Raw genomic sequence first — 20,810 nt, 5'->3', positions numbered from 1 at the left:
CCAGAATTTCAGTAGTCTTAAAGGCAAGCACAATGTTCTGGATATTATTACATGTCATGATAAACCTGATATTTTAGTCATAACTGAACATTGGTACACCAGATACTTAATTAGCATTAGTCAACCACTGTCCATGAAATTTTGTTCTGTCTTGAGTAGCAAAAACAAGTCTGAGGGTGGCGAAGCAGTCTTCACTGTTAAAGCAAGTAATTTCAGTGGTATTGACAAAAGTACATTCTGCGTAGAAGGAATCACAGAATTTGCTGCAATAAATCTAAAATGGGGTAGATAAAATATAGCAATTATTGGTTGGTTGATTTGGAGGAAGGGACCAGACAGCAAAGTCATCGGTCTCATCGGATTACGAAAAGATGGGGAAGGAAGTCAGCCGTACCCTTTCGAAGAAACCATCCTGGCATTTGCCTGAAGTGATTTAGGGAAATCACAGAAAATCTAAATCAAGATGGCTGGAGATGGGTTTGAACTGTCATTCTCCCAAAATTGAGTCCAGTGTGCTAACCACTGTGCCACCTTGCTCAGTGCAATGATCGGTGTGCATAGGCCAGCTGGGGCATTTATGGAAACACTTTTCAAAAACCTATCTGACTTGCTGATATACATAGACAGTACATTTTCTGGGTTAAATGGCCTTGTAAATACTATAATAACAGGGGATATAAGTATAGACTTATTAACCAATGATGCAAACACCAAAAAGTTACATCTCCTACTCGATGAATTCAATCTGTCCCCACTTATCCATGAGCCAACTAGAGAGACTGGCATCAGCAAAACATGTCTGGATAATATAATGACAAACATGACCAAGCTTTTTTACAGTATATATGTTCTAAAACTAGCCATCTCTGATCACCAAGCAGTACAGCTTCAATTGGAAGCAAATGAGATGCCCTTTGTCCCTATATGTAAACAAAAGAATTCTGTATTATGATGACTTTAATAAACATACCATGGTTTGAGAATGAAAGCTTTTGCTATAATAGCTTTGCTGCTGACATCTACTAATGTTTTGATGCCACATGCCCAGTTGTAGCTGCAAAAGTTAAACAAACTAAAAATATAAACAAAAGACAAAAATATGTGGATAAATAATTATGTCATTGAAGCAAGGGAAAAATTAAAATTATTCCATAGTGCAATGTTGAATAATAGACAAAATCTAAAACTAAAGAAGGCCTTCAAGACTTGTCAAGGGTACTATAAGAATTTTATTAATACAGACCAGAAGCAACTACATAGCAAACAAGCTTCAGGCTTCACACAGTGTTACTGCTGGTGTCTGGAGAGTGATAAAGAGTTTTAAAACCAGCAGAGACAAATCCTGTGTGGACTTCATTATTGACTACAATGGAATGGTGGTAAAATATCAACTTGAAACTGCCAGTATATTCACTGAATATTTTTTGTCAGTAGGGGAAGCTATCAATGACAAACATATTAACACACAGCATAATTTTAAAAGCTATCTATATGAGCATAGCATATATCTAGCCCCCAAAAATTGCAAAGTAATAATTAACATCATTGTCTCTCTAAAATCTTCCAGTTCTGCAGGGCATGATGGCCTCAGTATTAGTGTGTAGACAAAATGTCTCTATACCTCTGTCTGCAACAGTAAAGAATATAATAGCATCATGCAACTTCCCAGACAGTCTAAAAATAGCTCAGGTAACACCAATCTTTAAGAAAGGGGCAAACTCAAAATTCAAAACTACTGACCAATTTCAATACTTTCTATCTTTTCCAAAAAAGTTGAAAAAGTCATACACAGCAGAATTATTAACTTCCTCCAGATGCACAACCTAATGTTTGAAAATCAAGGTGGATTCTTAAAATGTAAATCAACTAGCACAGCAGCAGCTAAGTTAATTGAAGAGATAATAAATGGCATTGAGAACAAGCAACATGTTGTCCTTGAGAAAGCTTTGGCTGTGTGAATGCCACAGTCCTATTAGAGAAAGATATGGAACATTGGCATCAGTGGCATTGCTCATGACCAAATAAAATCTTACATGAGCAACTGAAAACAGTTTGCACTGCTTAAAACTATAAGTGGTGTTCATAAATTGAAAATCACTTATATAAAATATGAAGTGCCCCAGGGCTCAGTACTGGGTCCTCTTCTGTTTTTGATTTATGTAAATGACATAAGACACTGCACTCAGAGTTCCAAAATAGTTATGTATGCAGATTATACATCCATTATGCATCAAAAGGAATCATTTAACGAATTAGAGACCCACTGTAATAATGTGACAAATGAAATTGTTCAGTACTTTAATGAAAGCTACTTAAATGTAAGTAGTAGTAAAATTTACATCATGGAGTTTAACAACAGTAGTTTTAATGATGAAATTAAACTATACATAGGCAATGAATTACTAAAAAAAGAGTTTAGTGTAAAATTCCTCAGTTTAACAATTCAAATCTATCTAAAATGAGACAAACATGTTGACAAACCAGCATTAAGTTGTCTAAGAATATATATGCAATTAACATGATTAGCAAGTTCCTCAAACACACTGTTGTCCTAAAGACTGCATCCACGCTCTGTTTCCCTCTAACCTGAATTACGGAAGAGAAATTTGGGGAGCAACAACCAAAGCAAATCTAACTACGCTATTGCTACAAGAATCATCTGTGGAGCAAAATATAAGGAATCATGCCGTGGCTTGCCTCCAAAAACTGGTATACTAACCCTAGGAAACATATACCTTCTAAAAGCCATATTACTTGTTAAAAGACTGCAGCCCAACATTTGCTCCATTTTTGTATCAGTAAATAGCAGAAATCAATAACATTTTTGCATCAGCAGCCACAGAACAGCACTCTATGAAGAGGGTCCACAATACGCATGTTTAAAGTTATCCAATACACTGCCCAGTAAAATTATGACCCTACTCACAATGAAGCTTAAATTTCAGCTAAAGAAATTCCTGTTAGCAAATCCATTTTACAGATTAGAAGAATACCATACTTACATGCAGATTAAGAAGTGCTTCAAAAAATATGTAAATAGTGTTAAGCAAACCATTTTATTTGTAATTTAATCATTTTGTAAATGAATGATGTATTCAGAAGAATGTGTTATTGCACAATACATCAAGAATTGTAACCTGTTTCTATACATGTGCAATGAATCTTTTGATGTTGAATAAAGTATTATTATTATTATTACATTCACAGTGAAAATCACAAAAATAATGTCCATGTTGACTTATTTATGGTTTAGAGCTGGATTATACACTGACAGAAAAAAATCCAAGAAGGAGTTGTGCAATATAAATGAAAGTAGGTAGGCATATTTCTACATATGGAAGATGATGTCTGTCACAGTTTTGCACCAGTCACATAAGAGTACTGTTAGTAGCACCACTGTGAGGATGCAAATCAGGTTTGTCTTTAATCAAGCTGTAACAGTTGTGAGCATAAATTATCTTTGAGATTGGATGTGGTGAGTTGGTGTTAGTCAAGAATGCCCTTAACGTGACAAAGACGCCACTGTCAACACCTTACTGAGTTTGAATGATGCCGTGTAAGAGGACTGCAAGAACTGGATGCTCCTTCCACATTATTGCTGAAAGACTTGGTAGGAATGTACCACTGTACATGATTGCTGGCAGCAATAATCATAAGAATGTATGGTTGCAAGAAGACCAAGCACTGGATACTCAAATGGTATTACCAAGATGGAAGACAATTGCGTTTGGTGTGTGGCTCTAGTGCAATGTACTGCATGTGCAGCAGCAATTTGAACAGCAATTGGGTCCACAGTGACACAACAAACTGTTATACATTGGTTACGTCAAGGGCAGCTCAGAGCCAGACTCCCTGTTGTATGCATTCTACTGACCCCAAAGCACCCCCATATTTGACCTTAGTAGTGCCAAGTGAGAGCTCATTAGAGGGTAGGGTGGAGGTCTGTTGTGTTTTCCGGTGAAAGATGGTTCTGCCACAATGCCAGTAATGGCCGTATGTTGGTTAGAAGGAGGCCAGTTGAGGGGCTGCAGCCAACCTGTCCGCATGCTAGACACACTGAACGTACACCTGGAGTTATGGTCTGGGTTGTGATTTCGTATGACAGCAGGAGTACTCTCATGGTTATCCCATGCACCATGACTGCAAATCTGTACATCAGTGTGGTGATTTGACCTGCTGTGCTGCCAGTCATGAACAGTGTTCCAGCAGGTGTTTTCCAGCTGCATAACATTCACCCAAATACTGCTTTTGTAACCCAACATACTCTACAGAGTGTCAACATGTTGCCTAGGCTTGTTTAGTCACCAGATGTATCTCCAACTGAGCAAATATGGGTCATCATCATACAACTACTCCAGCATCATCTACAAACAGTATTAACGGTTCCTTTATTGATCGAACAAGTGCAAATGGCATGGAACTTGGTCACACAAACTGACAATGCCACCTGTACAACACATAGTATGCATGTTTGCATGCTTGCCTGCAACATTCTGGCAGTTACACTACCGGTAGTTATTAATGCACCAGTGTTTCACATCTACAATGGCTTATCTTGTGCCTACATTAACCTGTGATGTTGCAATGTTAATCACTTAAATGTATTACCTAGACAAATGTATACTTGATATTTCATTACTCTACATCAATAATTTTTGGTGCTGTGATCTTTTTCTGAGCCAGTGTAACATTTTTTTGTAAAGGTCTTTAACAAACTGTCTGTATTCATAAAGTGTGAAACTGAGAAGCCCTGTTGATTCAGAAGAAAGTATGAAAATATATAACTAGCAACTACTTCTACAACAGAATGTGATTATCTTGCTGTAAAGATTGAAAATCTCAGTTGGCAGACTGATATATAAAAATACTGATTGTAAGTAGGATTCTATTTTTCCAATACATAGGTCAGTAGTATCTTATGATGATTATTAAGCAGACAGTAGTAAATAAATAGCAGCAACTTGGTATAATTGAGGAAACAGTAGTTTTTTCCTAGCAGCAGCTTTTTTGCTAATTGTATTATAATCACTTATAGCCTTTTAAAAGACAAATATAGTACAGAAGATTATTAGTAGTTGATGAACGTTGACAGAGGTTGTATCTCAAGCTATGTCTCTTGTATAAATCATATAGCAACTCATTAAACCCTGTAAAATCCTACCATGTAATGGGGTGTACAAAACAAAGTGTATGAATGACTGAAAGTTATATTCTGACTGAAAGTTATATCCTGAAATATAAACAGCTATTTCATTGACATAATGTCACTGATTCATTCAGTTATTCAGACATTATTTTTTAGCAATCTACTCCTCATGGAAGAAAATCTTAATACAGTGCCGATGAAAGATTTTCTCACTGTAGAGAAATTCCTTCTTAGTGAATGGTATGCTTTTGTGTAGCACATTATTTACTGTGAGGCATGTAACATAGACCTGCTATTTGCAACACCTATAAAAAGCCAAACAATAAACTACTAGAGAAAAAACAGTCACTACAAATTGTATCTGTATGTTTCTGTAATAACTTACTTATCTTACATTAATTGTCTTTTAAAAGTATTGTTCCCAATTTTTTGGACATTCCAAGTAATATAACCATTGCCTGCAAATGTTCACTAGGAATGGAGAGAAAAAGTATGTCAGAATCAAACAACATCTCAGTCTGTGAGAATGGATGATGGTAGCATCACTTTCAGATTTAACTTGGTCTTCAACATTATATGTGATTGCAGTCTTTCTCAGTGTACTCCACTGATGAATTGTTCTGAAGTTATCAGCCGACTGTTGTGTCACAACGTTTCAATGAGTTTCGTACCCACTTCACCAGAGGATGATGGGTACGAAACTCTTTGAAACGTTGTGGCAAGACGACGCCACCACTCGGCTGATAACCCGAGAAGAATTCATCAGTGGTCTTCAACATTTTTGACATATACACATTTTTGCCATTGGCGAGAGAAGGGACATGTGATAGAAAAAAGTCCCGTGACTGACTGAGAACTGAAACCTAAACATGTGGATTTTTAATTTGATTTTAGTCACCATGCTGCAGCAATTGCTACTTACATAAGCATACTCACTGCAAGTAATTCACATTATGCAGATTACAATCACAAACCTCTTTTCAAGGTACATTTAGGAATATCCCTACAACGAAATATAACAACTGGCACTACATGATGTAAAATTGGCAAATTTTAGTGGTCACCGGATATTAAAAATTAAAAAAGCAACTTGCAAGACAAAACAAGGGAATATACACTACTGGATAAACTGAAAAAAACCAGAGATTGTACAGAGTTTCAGGGAGAGCATAAGGAAAAAATTGACAGGAATGGGGGAAAGAAATACAGTAGAAGAAGAATGGGTAGCTTTGAGGGATGAAATAGTGAAGGCAGCAGAGGATCAAGTAGGTAAAAAGACGAGGGCTAGTAGAAATCCATGGTTAACAGAAGAGATACTGAATTTAATTGATGAAAGGAGAAAATACAAAAATGCAGTAAATGAAGTAGACAAAAAGGAATACAAACGTCTAAAAATTAGATTGACAGGAAGTGCAAAATGGCTAAGCAGGGATGGCTAGAGGACAAATGTAATGATGTAGAGGCTTATCTCATGAGGGGTAAGATAGATACTGCCTACAGGAAAATTAAAGAGACCGTTAGAGAAAAGAGAACCACTTGTATGAATATCAAGAACTCAGATGGAAACCCAGTTCTAAGCAAAGAAGGGAAAGGAGAAAGGTGGAAGGAGTATATAGAGGGTCTATACAGGAGCGATGTTCTTGAGGTCAATATCATGGAAGTGGAAGAGGATGCAGATGAAGATGAAATGGGAGATACGATACTGCGTGAAGAGTTTGACAGAGCACTGAAAGACCTGAGTCGAAACAAGGCTCCGGGAGTAGACAACAGTCCATTAGAACTACTGATAGCCTTGAGAGAGCCAGTCATGACAAAACTCTACCATCTGGTGAGCAAGATGTATGAGACAGGCGAAATTCCCTCATACTTCAAGAAGAATATAATAATTCCAATCCCAAAGAAAGCAGGTGTTGACAGATGTGAAAATTACTGAACTATCAGTTTAATAAGTCACAGCTGCAAAATACTAATGTGAATTCTTTACAGACGAATGGAAAAACTGGTAGAAGCCGACCTCGGGAAAGATCAGTTTGGCTTCCGTAGAAATGTTGGAACACGTGAGACAATACTGACCCTACGACTTATCTTAGAAGAAAGATTAAGGAAAGGCAAACCTACATTTTTAGCATTTGTAGACTTAGAGAAAGCTTTTTACAATGTTGACTTTAATACTCTCTTTCAAATTCTGAAGGTGGCAGGGGTAAAATACAGGGAGCAAAAGACTATTTACAATTTGTACAGAAAGCAGATGGCAGTTATAAGAGTTGAGGGACATGAAAGGGAAGCAGTGGTTGGGAAGGGAGTGAGACAGGGTTGTAGCCTCTCCCCAATGTTATTCAATCTGTATATTGAGCAAGCAGTAAAGGAAACGAAAGAAAAGTTCGGAGTAGGTATTAAAATCCATGGAGAAGAAATAAAAAGTTTGAGGTTCGCCAATGACATTGTAATTCTGTCAGAGACAGCAAAGGACTTGCAAGAGCAGTTGAATGGAATGGCCAGTGTCTTGAAAGGAGGGTATAAGAAGAACATCAACAAAAGCAAAACGAGGATAATGGAATGTAGTTGAATTAAGTCGGGTGATGCTGAGGGAATTAGATTAGGAAATGAGACACTTAAAGTAGTAAAGGAGTTTTGCCATTTGGGGAGCAAAATAACTGATGATGGTCGATGTAGAGAGGATATAAAATGTAGACTGGCAATGGCAAGGAAAGCGTTTCTGAAGAAGAGAAATTTGTTAATATCGAGTATTGATTTAAATGTCAGGAAGTTGTTTCTGAAAGTATTTGTATGGAGTGTAGCCATGTATGGAAGTGAAACATGGGCGATAAATAGTTTGGACGAGAAGAGAATAGAAGCTTTCAAAATGTGGTGCTACAGAAGAATGCTGAAGATTAGATGGGTAGATCACATAACTAATGAGGAGGTATTGAATAAAATTGGGGAGAAGAGGAGTTTGTTGCACAACTTGACTAGAAGAAGGGATCGGTTGGTAGGACATGTTCTGAGGCATCAAGGGATCACCAATTTAGTACTGGAGAGCAGTGTGGAGGGTAAGAATCGTAGAGGGAGACCAAGAGATGAATACACTAAGCAGATTCAGAAGGATGTAGGCTGCAGTAGGTACTGGGAGATGAAGAAGCTTGCACAGGATAGAGTAGCATGGAGAGCTGCATCAAACCAGTCTCAGGACTGAAGACCACAACAACAACAACAACATACGCTACTCTTGTAGCTGAAACTGGCATGCAGGACATCCACAACTGAGAGGAATGACAATTAATTTAGAGAGATTTGCTTCAGTTTTACTAATATTTATTCAAACCAAAATTAGTTCAGGATTTTAAAATCCCCTCTTCGGGTGTATGATACCGTAACATGCAGGAGGCCCCCAATAATCTAACTGAACTAAAAATATAACATATGGGTGGGTGGGACGAAGTAAACAGAAGCTGAGAAAAAACATATTACTCACACTGTCCTTTGCTGGGCAGCTGCATGGTAGGAATATCAACTACTACTGTTTGGAGGGCTATGCCAGAGGTCTGGGAGTGTGGTGTGTTGCAGGTGCCAGAGGTGTATAAGTAAGTAAACTGTTGCCATCAGTGATGATATAAAACTCTGGACCGACTGGGTGTGAGTGTTTACAATACATCATTTAAGGATGTAATAGAATATGAATAAGCTGTGGTGTGGTGACAGGCTAAATAACTCTCAAGCAATTGACAATATATGACACTTTTTGTCAGTCTAGCCCATAATGTATCATACATGTGACGGTTTATGAGGGTGGTTTGAAAAGTTCTTGGAATCACCATGAGAGGTCAGTGCTAGCGCAACGAGTTGCCTGTAAATATGTGCCATATCAGTGCTCTTGGAAGAGAGCTGTGGTGGTGACGTGGCTCTGTTGTTGTTCCCACTTTGTGATTTGCAAAGATGGAAAATTTTGATTAGAGCAGTGATTAAATAATTTGCAAAGAAAGATATGAAAGCAAAGGACATTCATGCCGATTACCAGAATACACTGGGGGACACTGCTCCTTCATATTCAACTGTTGCCAAGTGGACAAATGAATTTAAATTTGGTCTGGAGAGCTTAGATGATGATCCTTGCAGTAGTTGGCCAAGATGTGTCACCATTCCAGAAATCATTGCAAAAGTGCATAAAATGGTCATGGAGGATCGCTGATTGAAAGTGCATGAAATGCTCACACTTGCCAGATGTTATCTGAAAGGGAATATCACATTTCAACTGAAGAATTAGAAGTGAAAAGATTATCTGCAAGATGGGTGCCATGACTCTTGACAAAACGCATTGGATCAAAATGCATTAGAATGGACATATCGGAACAATGTTTGGCCCGTTTTAGGAGAAACAAACTAGATTTTTTGTGCTGGTTTGTGACCACAGATGAAACTTGGGTGCACTACTATACCCCAGAGATAAAACAACAGTCAAATCAGTGGAAACATACTGATTATCCGCCACCAAAGAAAGCAAAGACAATTTCTTCGGTGGGAAAGGTCATGGCATTAGTGTTTTGGGATGCGAAGAGGATTCTGTTTGTAGATTATCTCCCCACTGGGCAAATAATTACTGGAGAATACTATGCTAACATCCTGGACAAACTGGAACAAAGATATGTGAAAAAAAGGCCACGTTTAGCAAGGAAGAAAGTTATCTTCCATCAAGACAATGTGCGCCCGCACACATGTGCGGCTGCCATCGCAAAATTACATGAACTAAGGTATAAATTGTTGCCACACCAACCTTATTCACCTGATATGGCTCCATCAGACTTCCATCTCTTCCCAAAACTGAAAACTTTTCTTGGTGGATGAAGACTCACTACAGATGAAGAATTGGTAGCCAGAGTTGACAAATATTTTGCAGGCCTGGAGGAAACTCATTTTTGAGATGGGACCAAGGCACTGGAACATCGTTGGACCACATGTATTTACCTACAAGGAGATTACATTGAAAAATAAAAGAAGTTTCAGTGATGTAAGTACTTTTTTATATTCTGTTCCAAGAAATTTTTAAACCACCCTTGTACTTAGCATGGTCTACATTAACATTAATTTTTACCACTGTTGTCATTTTTTTAATCCCCTGTTCATTCATTTTACCAAGAACCATTGCCTTGATGCCTAAAAACATCACATACTGTCACATGCTTGAGAGCTATTTAGTCTATCGGCATACCACAGCTCATTTATATTCTATTATGTCCTTAAACGAAGTATTGTAAGCACTCACAGCAGTCAGTCCAGATTTTCTGTATCATCACTGACAGAATTAGTTTACTTGCTTATACACTGCTGGTGCTTGTGCCACAGTGTCCTTCCAGACTTCCAATGTGGTCCTCCACACAATAGTGGTTGGAATTCCTACCATGCAACTGCCCAGTGCTGGTCAGTGTAAGTACTGTGTTTGTTCTCGGTTTCTGTTACTTCACCTCACCTGACCAGACATTACATTTTGAGTTTAATTTGCAGTGATTGGAGCTCTTGCACTGACTGGCCCAGCTGCATATTATGTGCTATGTATTACAATAAGTCACTCACCAGTAAAAATCACAGAGGGTCAAAAACATCGATGATATTGTGCAACGGGGCTGAATTTTGAAAATATACTCCTTGGATCCTGAAATTGTTTGAGAATAACCAGACAAGTGTTAATCACAGTCTTCTATTTATTAGTTCCAATTTATGAAAAAGAGATGAAGTCAACTGTTAATGATTAACATAAATTCACTTAGCATAACATCATCTAACACCTCAGACTAAATTGGCCAGTGCAACTGTTGGACTATAAGTAACATACAACAATTACCATATTACAATCCATTATTAAAACACTGAAAAATTTTAAATTATAATCAAAAGTTGCAATTTTACAAAAGTATTGATATAAGATCTGATATTATGAAAGCTAGTGATTTTAACATAATCTGAAATTTGCTAGAAGTATGCCTTTAATACAAGAATCAACGAAATATATTTTACAAACTATTAATCTCAAAATAGATAATGTACTTTTTAATTACAGAGTTTTTTTGATACTGCATTTTTACTGAATCTCTGTGAAATACTGGACAGGTTTTTTAATGATGCTGCTGCCATTTGACTATAATAATTTTTATTTTATTGTTGTATGATTCAGATATTAGCCTTAGGCTATTTTCAAGTACAAAAACTTGTTAATGTGTCAAGATACATCAGACATATAAATAAGTTTTTGTACTTGAAAATGGTCAAAGGTAAAAATTTGGATCATATAACAATAAAATAAAAATTATTACAGTCAAATGACAGCACCATCTTTCAAAAAATTCACCGTGGCTGTGGCCCCAGGGAAAAAAATAGAACAAAGAAATAATAAAAAACGAACTTGAAGAAGTTTTTACAGATAAATATTTTGTGAATACATTGTGTAACTTTCTGAAATGGCTTCAAGCTGTGTTCTGGAACATTTCAAATTAAGTTTTATGTAATGTAATAATATTATGGTATCAAACAGTATATTTTGTGAATACATTGTGTAACTTTCTGAAATGGCTTCAAGTTGTGTTCTGGAACATTTCAAATGAAGTTTTATGTAATGTAATAATATTATGGTACCAAACAGTATAGTCTGGAACCGCACGACCGCTACGGTCACAGGTTCGAATCCTGCTTCGGGCATGGATGTGTGTGACGTCCTTAGTTTAGTTAGGTTTAAGTAGTTCTAAGTTCTAGGGGACTGATGACCTTGGAAGTTAAGTCCCATAGTGCTCAGAGCCATTTGAACCAAACAGTATACTTTTTAAGTGTAAATTATTTTGCAAACTGGTGAAACATGAAAATCATGAATTACGAAAGTTAACAATAATTATAAAACAGTTCCTTACTCTTGACCTATGTATTGGGTACTTAATTAATCTGTGCATCTGTCCCGTACTACTAGATCCGACTGAAGAAGTTGGCTTCAAATAATCAAGATAATCTTATCATCTGTTGATTCCTTGCTATTGTTGCTCCTTGGCCACAATCCGTGTTTGATATCACCAAGATGGTCTGCCTGAACTAACTGCAACGGGGATTTCTTTCTTGTGAATTGACTATGGTGGTATGACTCCAACAAACTGTTAATGTTATGTTGTGTCCTTCATCCTGTTTAAAAACATATGAAGAATACACATACAAATGAAAACTTATCACACTATACATATAAAGATTGCAGCTTTTCAGCTACATAGAAGGTATGGCCATTCAGCAGATTGTAGCTTGCAGATCTATGAGCTCAGTACCCATATCTTGCAGCTTCTGTCCCTCCTCATAGAAGGCATCTGCAGCAACTGTGAAGTGCTCTTGCCAATATGGCACCTCAGCAAGTGGCTGTAGTGGAGTAGGACTGAAGCTGGGCATGAGATACAATGTGAACTGAAGTGCTGCAACATCACCCAAATCTTTACATGTCTCTTTGTTCTCTGAATCATGGGATATGTCTCGTTAAATTTGGGTTGCCGTTCATCTGAGGAGAGAATCACAAACAGCTGTTACATTTTTCAAAATTGTCAGCACTGTCCTGCATGCTGCTGCCTGAAATTTAGACTAATTTAGGATTGTAGAGTTGTATTTTTAAATAACTTTTGTCAACACATGATGACTTTAAAGTAATATTTATTAATATGAAGTGCAAACTCAGATTACAAGGAGGAGATATTACAATAATAAGTGCTGAAAGAGTGAAGAAAATAAGCATGTATTCATTTACGCCAATTCACAATAACTCATAATTGTTCAAAATTCCAAATTTGTTTATGTCCATTGAAATTCAGTAGTCTTACATTGAAGTTATCAGAGTTTTTAATACTTTATAAAATTAGCTCAGCTCCATTCACATGGTAAAGTCCTAGCTTCTAGTCACTAGCAAAAGTAAAATTCAGTGTTTCAAATATTCGTGTTGCACTTTACAGCAAAAAGTTAGTAAACTGATATCTACTTAACAATTCACACGTTTTCTAGATGCCATCAAAAACAGCTTATGAAAGTGACTGCACAGTGTCCTTTTGCAAAATGTTACCGTCTAATGGTACCATCTCATTATAAGAGTCAATGTTTCAGATTTTGATTATTTGCAGGTCTTCTGATTGGAAAAAACTTGTATACATCACTAAGAGTTGACAGCATAAGATAGTAATGCAGGGGCTTAACTGTGACTTGGGTACATTTTTAATTATTATTAACCCGATTCCATATTCCAATTAACTTTTTGGTCATTGCTTCAGATAAATTCCAAACCTTGATGACATTCTTCAGTTACATGTTCCATAATCCTCAGTGATTTCAAGTTCTAAACACGTTTTGTTTTTCATTTTTCACAAAAACTAAGTAACACTGAATGCTCTGTCGAAGACTGTCTAAAAACCACTCTCCAAAAACTGCCATGCCACTATATATAATGTTTTTACAATCAAAATTTTACAAACTGTTATTAGGTCAATTACATAAATGGAGCTCAAACTGAAAATTAATGTTTCATGAAAAGTTTGCTACAGCAAAATTATACAAGACCAAAGAAAACTTATGATATAATTGCAGTGTTGCTTACATTACATTTTAATATGAAAATGTATGAATTAACACTATTAATGTCTTTACAATAGTTCCTAATTACATTTTACTATGTCATTTTTCTTACTAACATTTGCTCAGTCTCTGCCATTAGTGTGGAATAGTATACATTCAACATTTTTGAGATAGCTGCATAATAATACTGGTCCCTGAAGCTGATTATAAGGCAAACTTTCTAGAATGTTCTAAAGGAAGTAATTCTGCATCAAAATTAACAAACTTTAGGCCAAAATTATGTCTACATGACCCTGAAGTATATGTAATCCCACTGGATATGGGAGTGACCAAATTAGCAGTTACTTACAGCACACATGAACAATACATGACTATTAGATGTTGTTGACTATTATTTCTGGTATCAGTAATTGCATGATGTTGTCTCCTAGCCTGTCACATTACAAAAAGTCCACACTCACACTATACAATGTCCAAACTGGTACCCTTTTGACCTACTCTCCATGTAGTCATATACCCTCCACATTCTGAGATGCTGACCATGAACAGTCTAAATTCAGTCTAAAATAACTGCACACAAAAGTTATTGAACTACAGTTCTCAATCATATACCAAAATGTGTGTCATACTATGTCTTTAATGTCATGCTTGGATCTTATTTCTATGACTAGTCTTATAGGAGACATAGCATAATGATTGAATCACACTTTGTGACGTATGCAAGCAAAAAGAAAATTTCCAAATTCTTACAAAATGTCTGCATTTAAGCCTGTTACTTAATTAATTCTGTCTATACTATGGTATGCTGTTGTGCATGTTTAGGTGTTCGCTTGTTCACTATGATTAACTAAATGATTAAGTTCACCACCAATCCTTCATACCTGAAGCACCAAAGAAACTGGTATAGGCATGCATATTCAAATACAGAGATATGTAAACAGGCAACGCCTCTATAAGATTACAAATGCCTGGTGCAGTTGTTAGATCAGTTGCTGTTGCCACAATGGCAGGTTATCAAGATTTAAGTGAGTTTGAACTTGGTGTTATAGTTGGATCATGAATAATGGGACACAGCATCCCCAAGGTAGCGATGAAGTGGAGATTTTCTTATAGGACCATGTCATGTGTGTGCTGTGAATGTCAGGAAACCGATAAAACATCAAATCTCTGACATCACTGCCGCCGCAAAAAGATCCTACAAGAATGGGACCAATGGTGACTGTAGAGAATTGCTTTAACATGACAGAAGTGCTGCAAATTACTGCAGATTCCAATACTCTGCCATCAGCAAGTGCCAGCGTGTGAACCATTCATCAGTATGAGTTTTCAGAGTTGAAGGCCCACTCGTGTACCCTTGATGGCTGCATGACACAAAGGTTTATGCCTCGCCTGAGCCCATCAATGCCGACATTGGACTATCGATGACTAGAAACATGTTACCTGGTCGGATGAGTCTCATTTCAAATTGTATCGAGGGGGGTGAACATGTATGGGTATGGAGACTTCCTCATGAATCAATTAACCTTGCATATTAGCAGGGAACTTTTCAAGATGGTTGAGGTTCTGTAATGGTCTGAGGCATGTGCAGTTGGAATTATACGGGACCCCTGATACGTCTAGATATGACTCTGTCAGGTGACACATACATAAGCATCTTGTCTGATTACCTGCATCCATTCATGTTCGTTGTGCATTCCAACAGACTTGGGCAATTCCAGCAAAACAATGTGACACCCCACACATCCAGAATTGCTACAGTGTGGCTCCAGGAACACTCTTCTGAAATTAAACACTTCCACTGCCCATTAAACTCCCCAGACATGAACATTATTGTGCATATCTGGGATGCCTTGCAACATGCTGTTGAGAAGAGATCTCCATCCCCTCATACTCTTATGGATTTATGGATAGCCCTGCAGGATTAATGGTGCCATTCCCTCCAGCACTAATTCAGACATTAGTTGAGCCCGTCCCATGTCATGCTGTGGCACTACTGTGTGCTCGCAGGGCCCTATACGATATTAGGCAGGTATACCAGTTTCTTTGGCTCTTCAATGTGTATTACTGTATGTACTGATAGCTGATGCAGAGCACTATCTAAAAATACATTGGAGGACCTTGTAACTGTTCATGAATGGCAATTAATGATTTTCATAAAATTATTGTATTTGTTTTACTTTACCCTAAAGTAACTTCTAAAGTATTATACTCACAGTGAAGGCCTTATTATTCCTAATTTTGGCACAAAGTTTTCTACTGACAGGTGTGTTTGGGTTTTGTAATGTCTGCTGGATGTAACTGAACAGTAGAAATTCTGGGATAAAATAATGACATAATGAATTAGTACAGATTGCTACTCGCAGCATAGACAAGACATTGAGCAGCATACAGGCACACTTAAAACTAGGCTAAGCAATGTGGACATTCCTTCATCAGATTTAGAAAAAATTGTACATGTACACACACACAACACACACTCACAACTCATACACTCTTGACCACTGTTGTCCTTCAGTAATGAAGCAGTCATCCAGAGATGACCATGCTTATGTATTTATGGGTTGTGCATGTATGAATATATGTATATTTTGATAAATCTGAAGTAAGACTTAGTCTGAGAGCTTTGTTTACTTTTGAATGTGCTTGTCTGCTGTTCAGTGCCTCCTCTTCATGGTGAGTATCAGTCTATTGACTGTAAGTGAATCCTTCACATTAATATATTTTTTTTTTTTTTTTTTTGTATATCATCAGTCTTCTGACTGGTTCAATATGGCCTGCCATGAATTCCTCTCCTGTGCCAACCTCTTCATCTCGGAGTGGTGCTTACAACCTAAGTCCTCAGTTATTTGCTGGATGTAGTCCAACCTCTATCTTTCTCTACAGTTGTTGCCCTCTGCACTTCCCTCTGGTACTGTGGAAGTTATTCCCTGACATATTAACAGATGTCCTATCATAGTGTCCCTTCTCTTGTCAGTGTTTCCCACATATTCCTTTCCTCTCTGATTCTGCTCAGCACCTCCACATTTCTTACCTTATCAGTCCACTTAACTTTCAATATTCTTCTGTCACACCACATCTCAAATCCTTCAGTTCTGTTCTGTTCTTGTTTTCCCACAGTCCATGTTTCACTGCCATACAATGCTGTGCTCCAAAGAGACATTCTCAGAAATTTCTTCCTCAAATTAAGAACTCTGTTTGATACTAGTAGACTTCTCTTGGCCCGGAATGCCATTCTTGCCAGTGTTAGTCTGCTTTTGATGTCCTCCTTGTTCCATCCGCCATTGGTTATTTTGCTGGCTAGGTAGCAGAATTCCTTTTCATCATCTGCTTCGTTATCACCAATCCTGATGTTAGGTTTCTCACTGTTGTCATTTCTGCTACTTCTCATTACTTTCATCTTTCTTCAATTTACTCTCAGTCCATATTCTATACTCATTGCACTGTTCATTCCACTCAGCAGATGCTGTAATTTTTCGCTTACACTCAGGTTAGCAATGTCATCAGAAAATTGTACCATTTCTATCCTTTCACCTTGAATTTTAATTCCACTCCTGAATCTTTCTTTTATTTCCATCATTGCTTCTCTGATGTTCAGATTGAACAGTAGGGGCAAAAGACTACAACCCTGTCTTACACACTAACTAATCCAAGCACTTCGTTCTTGGCTGTCCACTCTTTTTATTTCTCCTTGGCTCTTGCGCATACTGTAAATTACCTGTCTCTCCCTGTGGCTTACCCCTATTTTCCTCAGAATTTTGAATGTCTTGCACCATTTTATATAGTCAAACACTTTTTCCAGGTCGTCAAATCCTATGATCATGTCTCAATTTTGTTTTAGTCTTGCGTCCATCATCAACTGCAGTGTCATAATTTCCCCCCTGGCACCTTTACCATTCCTGAAGCCAAATTTATTGTCATCTAACAAATCCCTAATTTTCTTCTCCATTCTTCTGTATATTATTCTTGTCAACAGCTTGGCTGCATGATGTGTTAAGCTGATTATGTGATAATTCACACACTTGTCAGTTCTTGCAGTCTTTGGAATTGTGTGCATGATATTTTTCTGAAAGTAAGGTGGTATGTCACCAGACTAATAGATTCTACATGCCAATGTGAATAGGCATTTTGTTGCCACTTCCCCAAATGATTTTAGAAATTCTGATGAAATTGGTCTTAAGTCATCCAAAGCTCTCTTAAATTCTGATTCTAATACTGGATCCCCTATCTCTTCAAATCGAGTCATGTTTCTTCGTCTATCACATCAAACAAATCTTTCCCCTCATAGAGGCCTTCAGAGTACTCTTTCCACCTATTTGCTCTCTCTTTTGCATTTAACAGTGGAATTCCTGTAGCACTCTTAATTTAACCATCCTTGCTTTTAATTTCACTGAAGGTTGTTTTACTTTCCAGTATGCTTTGTCAGTTCTCACAATCATTTCTTTTTTGATTTCTTCACATTTCTCATGCAGCCATTTTGTCTTAGCTATCTAAAAACAAAGATGATGTGACTTACCAAATGAAAGCGCTGGCAGGTTGATAGACACAACACACACACACACACACACACACACACACACACACACACAGAATGTTTGTGTGTGTGTTTGTGTTTGTTTGTGTGTCTATCAACATACCAACGCTTTTGTTTGGTAAGTTACATAATCTTTATATATATATATATATATATATATATATATACACTCCTGGAAATTGAAATAAGAACACCGTGAATTCATTGTCCCAGGAAGGGGAAACTTTATTGACACATTCCTGGGGTCAGATACATCACATGATCACACTGACAGAACCACAGGCACATAGACACAGGAAACAGAGCATGCACAATGTCGGCACTAGTACAGTGTATATCCACCTTTCGCAGCAATGCAGGCTGCTATTCTCCCATGGAGACGATCGTAGAGATGCTGGATGTAGTCCTGTGGAACGGCTTGCCATGCCATTTCCACCTGGCGCCTCAGTTGGACCAGCGTTCGTGCTGGACGTGCAGACCGCGTGAGACGACGCTTCATCCAGTCCCAAACATGCTCAATGGGGGACAGATCCGGAGATCTTGCTGGCCAGTGTAGTTGACTTACACCTTCTAGAGCACGTTGGGTGGCACGGGATACATGCGGACGTGCATTGTCCTGTTGGAACAGCAAGTTCCCTTGCCGGTCTAGGAATGGTAGAACGATGGGTTCGATGACGGTTTGGATGTACGATGCACTATTCAGTGTCCCCTCGACGATCACCAGTGGTGTACGGCCAGTGTAGGAGATCGCTCCCCACACCATTATGCCGGGTGTTGGCCCTGTGTGCCTCGGTCGTATGCAGTCCTGATTGTGGCGCTCACCTGCACGGCGTCAAACACACATACGACCATCATTGGCACCAAGGCAGAAGCGACTCTCATCGCTGAAGACGACACGTCTCCATTCGTCCCTCCATTCACGCCTGTCGCGACACCACTGGAGGCGGGCTGCACGATGTTGGGGCGTGAGCGGAAGACGGCCTAACGGTGTGCGGGACCGTAGCCCAGCTTCATGGAGACGGTTGCGAATGGTCCTCGCCGATACCCCAGGAGCAACAGTGTCCCTAATTTGCTGGGAAGTGGCGGTGCGGTCCCCTACGGCACTGCGTAGGATCCTACGGTCTTGGCGTGCATCCGTGCGTCGCTGCGGTCCGGTCCCAGGTCGACGGGCACGTGCACCTTCCGCCGACCACTGGCGACAACATCGATGTACTGTGGAGACCTCACGCCCCACGTGTTGAGCAATTCGGCGGTACGTCCACCCGGCCTCCCGCATGCCCACTATACGCCCTCGCTCAAAGTCCGTCAACTGCACATACGGTTCACGTCCACACTGTCGCGGCATGCTACCAGTGTTAAAGACTGCGATGGAGCTCCGTATGCCACGGCAAACTGGCTGACACTGACGGCGGCGGTGCACAAATGGTGCGCAGCTAGCGCCATTCGACGGCCAACACCGCGGTTCCTGGTGTGTCCGCTGTGCCGTGCGTGTGATCATTGCTTGTACAGCCCTCTCGCAGTGTCCGGAGCAAGTATGGTGGGTCTGACACACCGGTGTCAATGTGTTCTTTTTTCCATTTCCAGGAGTGTATATATATATATATATATATATATATATATATATATATATATATATATATATATATATATATATATATAACAGAGGGAAACATTCCACGTGGAAAAAATATATCTAAAAAGAAAGAAAGTGATGAGACTTACCAAACAAAAGCGCTGGCAGGTCGATAGACACACAAACAAACACAAACATACACACAAAATTCTAGCTTTCGCAACAAACGGTTGCTTCGTCAGGAAAGAGGGAAGGAGAGGGAAAGATGAAAGGAAGTGGGTTTTAAGGGAGAGGGTAAGGAGTCATTCCAATCCCAGGAGCGGAAAGACTTACCTTAGGGGGGAAAAAGGACGGGTATACACTCGCACACACACACATATCCATCCGCATATACACAGACACAAGCAGACATTTGTAAAGGCAAAGAGTTTGGGCAGAGATGTCAGTCGAGGCGGAAGTACAGAGGCAAAGGTGATGTTGAAAGAATAGAAATTGGAGATTAGCGGAGATTGAGGCCTGGCGGATAGCGAGAAGAGAGGATATGCTGAAGGGCAAGTTCCCACCTCCGGAGTTCTGACAGGTTGGTGTTAGTGGGAAGTATCCAGATAACCCGGACGGTGTAACACTGTGCCAAGATGTGCTGGCCGTGCACCAAGGCATGTTTAGCCACAGGGTGATCCTCATTACCAACAAACACTGTCTGCCTGTGTCCATTCATGCGAATGGACAGTTTGTTGCTGGTCATTCCCACATAGAAGGCTTCACAGTGTAGGCAGGTCAATTGGTAAATCACTTGGGTGCTTTCACACGTGGCTCTGCCTTTGATCGTGTACACCTTCCGGGTTACAGGACTGGAGTAGGTGGTGGTGGGAGGGTGCATGGGACAGGTTTTACACCGGGGGCGGTTACAAGGGTAGGAGCCAGAGGGTAGGGAAGGTGGTTTGGGGATTTCATAGGGATGAACTAACAGGTTACGAAGGTTAGGTGGA

At 38.9% G+C, this 20,810-nt stretch overlaps 1 protein-coding gene across 1 annotated transcript in view; it reads left to right on the top strand.

Moving 5' to 3' along the window:
- The window catches only part of LOC126263238 (synaptic vesicle glycoprotein 2B-like), a 340,497-nt gene that overhangs the window by 138,320 nt on the left and 181,367 nt on the right, over window positions 1-20,810 (top strand). The window lies entirely within an intron of this gene.

The sequence above is a fragment of the Schistocerca nitens genome, chromosome 6 (assembly GCF_023898315.1).
Source record: "Schistocerca nitens isolate TAMUIC-IGC-003100 chromosome 6, iqSchNite1.1, whole genome shotgun sequence".
NCBI lineage: Eukaryota > Metazoa > Arthropoda > Insecta > Orthoptera > Acrididae > Schistocerca > Schistocerca nitens.
The sequence above is the reverse complement of the archived record's forward strand: the minus strand, read 5'-3'. Positions and strand labels throughout refer to the sequence as shown.